Below are 5,446 nucleotides of genomic sequence, written 5' to 3'. Positions count from 1 at the left end.
GGTGCGGCGGCGTCGGCGGCGTGCGGCGGCGCGGGGCGGCAGCGGCGCGGTAGCGGCGGCAGGGCTGGTTGGGCTGCGGGCGGCGGCTTATAAAGGGGCTGGCCCGAAGTCGGTTTGATTTAAAAAAAAATTCCGACGTGCAGAAAAAGAAAGAAAAGAAATACTAAACGGACTCCAAAAATCCTAAAATAAATTTTCCCCGTCCTCTAAAAATAGGCCGGACAAGGTGAATATTTATTTGGGCCTAAAAATGCAATTTTGAAAAACGCATATTTTTCCTAATTCAAATAAAATAACGACAAAACTTCGAATAAAAATCTTATTTGATTTTGATATTAAATCTCTGATATTTCTTTATTTTGAGGAAGTCATTTTATCCTCTCTCTTTTATTTTTATAAAAGAAATATTCAAGAGAAAAATAATTAAAATCAAAGATCCTCTTTTCAAAATTCGAGAAAAACTCGGATATGAAAATAACGAAATCCCCAACTCTCTACGTGGGTCCTTGAGTTGCATAGAATTTCTAGGATCAACCGAAATGCAATAAAATATGATATGCAATGATGATCTAATGTATAACATTCCAAATTGAAAATTTGGGATGTTACAGGTGGTAAGTTGCATGGCAATATATCTCGGAATGGCTATGGAAATGCCATGATAGGTAGGTATGGTGGCTGTTTTGAGGAAGGTATATGGTGGGTGTATGATACCGGCGAAAAGTGCGCGGTATTAGAGAGGCTAGCAATGGTGGAAGGAAGAAAGTGCGTATAATCCATGGACTCAATATTAGTCATAAAGAACTCATATACTTGTTGCAAAAATCTACAGGTTATCAAAGCAAAGTATTACGCGCATGCTCCTAGGGGGATAAATTGGTAGGAAAAGACCATCGCTCGTCCCCGACCGCCACTCATAAGGAAGACAATCAATAAATAAATCATGCTCCGACTTCATCACATAATGGTTCACCATACGTGCATGCTACGGGAATCACAAACTTTAACACAAGTATTTCTCAAATTCACAACTACTCAACTAGCATGACTCTAATATCACCATCTTCATATCTCAAAACAATTATCAAGCATTAAACTTCTCATAGTATTCAACATACTCATAAGATTTTTTTTTTACTAATCTTGGATGCCTATCGTATTAGGACCAATTTCTCAATTAAAGCAAATTACCATGCTGTTTTGTAGGACTCTCAAAATAATATAAGTGAAGCATGAGAGAACAAAAGTTTCTATAAAACAAATCCACCACCGTGCTCTAAAAGATATAAGTGAAGCACTAGAGCAAAAACTATATAGCTCAAAAGATATAAGTGAAGCACATAGAGTATTCTAATAAATTCCGAATCATGTGTGTCTCTCTCAAAAGGTGTGTACATCAAGGATGATTGTGGAAAACTAAAAAGCAAAGACTTAAATCATACAAGACGCTCCAAGCAAAACACATATCATGTGGTGAATAAAAATATAGCTCCAAGTAAAGTTACCGATGGACGAAGACGAAAGAGGGGATGCCTTCCGGGGCATCCCCAAGCTTTGGCTTTTTGGTGTCCTTAGATTATCTTGGGGTGCCATGGGCATCCCCAAGCTTAGGCTCTTGCCACTCCTTGTTCCATAATCCATCTAATCTTTTACCCAAAACTTGAAAACTTCACAACACAAAACTCAACAGAAGATCTCGTGAGCTCTAGCGAAAGAAAACAAAACACCACTTCAAGGTACTGTATTGAAATCATTCTTTATTTATATTGGTGTTAAACCTACTGTATTTCAACTTTTCTATGGTTTATAAACTCTTTTACTAGCCATAGATTCATCAAAATAAGCAAACAACACACGAAAAACAGAATCTGTCAAAAACAGAACAGTCTGTAGTAATCTGTAACTAACGCAAACTTCTGGAACTCAGAACAATCTACCAAAATAGGAAGACCTAGAAAATTTGTTTATTGATCTACTGCAATTGGAATCAGTATTTTATCACGTTCTGGTGATTTTAAACAATTTTTTTCGTGAACAGAAAGTTTCTGGAATTTTTCAGCAAGATCAAATAACTATCATCCAAGAAGATCCTATAAGCTTAACTTGGCACAAACACTAATTAAAACATAAAAACAAATCTAACCAGAGGCTAGATCACATATTTATTCCTAAACATAAGCAAAACGCAAAAAACTAAAACAAAATTGAGTTGCCTCCCAACAAGCGCTATCGTTTAACGCCCTTAGCTAGGCATAAAAAACAAGGATAGATCTAGGTATTGTCATCTTTGGTAGGCAATCCTTCAATAAGACCCCTATAACCCCTAGGAGTTTCTTTCTTTTTATTTATCAAACTCCTAGGCACAAAATCAAGAATATCATTAGTAGCAAACGGCTCCTTAATGATAGCAAAAAGATTGGGATGAACACTTTTTGATTTTAAATCTGCAGTTTCCTTGCTAGAGGATTCACCCTTATTTTTAGGAACATAAAAAAGCTTGGCAATTTTGGTAGGAGGGTTTGGAGTGTTTTCAACGGAAGAAAAAGCGGACCCTAAGTTGGTGATAATTCCCTCAAGTTTATTTATTCTAGTAGAATCTTGATCTATTCTTTCATTAACTATGGGTTCTTTTTCCTTAAAACTTTTCAGAGTAACTCCCACCTTAGATCCATATTGGGTAATTCGGTTGTGGATCTTTTTATCCAAATTCTCAATCAACTCTACAGTAGCAACTTTATTTTCAATAATTTCAAGTCTTTGCATCACATGTTCCAAAGTTAACATAGTTCCATTAACCAAAAGAGGTGGTGAGCCAAACAAATCTATCATAGCATTATAAGAATCAAAAGTATGGCTACCCAAGAAATTCCCTCCGGTAATGGTATCAAGAATGTATCTGTACCAAGGGGTAACGCCTACATAAAAATTGCGGAGAAGAACGGAAGTAGATTGCTTCCTGGTAGATCTATTTTGAGCATTGCAAATTCTATACCAAGCGTCTTTTAGATTTTCTCCCTCCCTTTGCTTAAAATTAAGAACTTCATTCTTGGGAGACAGCGCAGAAGATAAGGGACTAGCCATAACAACAAGGCAAGCAAGAAAGCGACGAACGGAAAAGAGAGGGCGAATAAAACGGCAAGGGTAAAGTGGGGGAGAGGAAAACGAGAGGCAAATGGCAAATAATGTAATGCGAGGGATAAGAGTTTGTGATGGGTACTTGGTATGTCTTGACTTGACTTGAATCTCCCCGGCAACGGCGCCAGAAATCCTTCTTGCTACCTCTTGAGCACTGCGTTGGTTTTCCCTTGAAGAGGAAAGGGTGATGCAGTAAAGTAGCGTAAGTATTTCCCTCAGTTTTTGAGAACCAAGGTATCAATCCAGTAGGAGATCACGCACAAGTTCCACGCACCTACACAAACAAATAAGAACCTCGCAACCAACGCGATAAAGGGGTTGTCAATCCCTTCACGGTCACTTACGAGAGTGAGATCTGATAGATAATATTTTTGGTATTTTTATGATAAAGATGCAAAGTAAAATAAACGACAATAAAAATAGCTAAGTGTTGGAAGATTAATATGATGGAAAATAGACCCGGGGCCATAGGTTTCACTAGTGGCTTCTCTCAAGAGCATAAGTAATACGGTGGGTAAACGAATTACTGTCGAGCAATTGATAGAATTGAGCATAGTTATGAGAATATCTAGGTATGATCATGTATATAGGCATCACATCCGCGACAAGTAGACCGAAACGATTCTGCATCTACTACTATTACTCCACACATCGACCGCTATCCAGCATGCATCTAGAGTATTAAGTTCATAAGAACAGAGTAATGCTTTAAGTAAGATGACATGATGTAGAGGGATAAACTCATGCAATATGATATAAACCCCATCTTTTTATCCTCGATGGCAACAATACAATACGTGCCTTGCTGCCCTTGTTGTCACTGGGAAAGGACACCGCAAGATTGAACCCAAAACTAAGCACTTCTCCTATTGCAAGAAAGATCAATCTAGTAGGCCAAACCAAACTGATAATTCGAAGAGACTTGCAAAGATAACCAATCATACATAAAAGAATTCAGAGGAGATTCAAATATTGTTCATAGATAATCTTGATCATAAAGCCACAATTCATCGGATCTCGACAAACACACCGCAAAAGAAGATTACATCGAATAGATCTCCAAGAGAATCGAGGAGAACTTTGTATTGAGATCCAAAGATAGAGAAGAAGCCATCTAGCTAATAACTATGGACCCGGAGGTCTGAGGTAAACTACTCACACATCATCGGAGAGGCTATGGTGTTGATGTAGAAGCCCTCCGTGATCAATGCCCCCTCCGGCGGAGCATCGAAAAAGGCCCCAAGATGGGATCTCACGGGTACAGAAGGTTGCGGCAGTGGAAATAGGGTTTTTGCTCCATATCTGATGTTTTCAGGGTGTATGGGTATATATAGGAGGAAGAAGTATGTCGGTGGAGCAACGTGGGCCCCACGAGGGTGGAGGGTGCGCCCCTGCCTCGTGCCTTCATCATTGATTGCTTTACGTAGACTCCAAGTCCTCTGGATCACGTTTGTTCTGAAAATCACGTTCCCGAAGGTTTCATTCCGTTTGGACTCCGTTTGATATCCTTTTCCTTTGAAACACTGAAATAGGCAAAAAAATAGCAATTCGGGTTGGGCCTCCGGTTAATAGGTTAGTCCCAAAAATAATATAAAAGTGTATAGTAAAGCCCATTAAACATCCAAAACAGAATATAATATAGCATGGAACAATAAAAAATTATAGATACGTTGGAGACGTATCAGAGGACGGCCCGAGGAGGCCGTCGGCGACGAGGAAGACGAACTCGCAGCTGATGTGCTACTGGTGTCCTGCAGCAGCGGGGTGGCGATGAGGAAGACAAACTCGCAGCCCTGGATGGCCGGCTCGAAAGAGGCGGCGTCGTAGATGTCCGCCTCGAACAGCACCAGCCGCTCCGCCGCGCCGGGGAGCAACCTCAGCAGCCCCGTCTTCTTCTCATCCCCTGCCACGCCACACATCACCAACTGATCCTATGATCGCCGGTTGCAGCCACAAGGAGTCGACAAGAGAGTAGGTGAACTTACAAAGGGATCTCAAGGTGGCGTGGACGACGCAGCCTCGCTGTAGAAGCTTCAGTACGAGCCTGGGCGCGATGTAGCCGGTGGCCCCGGTGACGCACACCCTGCTCATCTCCCTCGGATCACTGGCTCCTTGACCTCCTGTGTTCTCTTCTCCTCTCCGGTCAAGGGAGAGAGAGAGAGAGACCTGACAAGGGGGTGTCAAAACCGCCGTTGACTAGTGCCACATCAGCAGCGGGTGGAGAAAAACCAGTCGGGGGGTGTTTTGTCTGGTTTGGGTTTGTTTGGGGGTAAAAGAAACAAAAAAATAGATCAGGGGGTAAAGTGAACCA

This window comes from Triticum aestivum, chromosome 1D, assembly GCF_018294505.1.
Source record: "Triticum aestivum cultivar Chinese Spring chromosome 1D, IWGSC CS RefSeq v2.1, whole genome shotgun sequence".
Taxonomy (NCBI): domain Eukaryota; kingdom Viridiplantae; phylum Streptophyta; class Magnoliopsida; order Poales; family Poaceae; genus Triticum; species Triticum aestivum.
Note: the sequence above shows the minus strand (reverse complement) of the source record.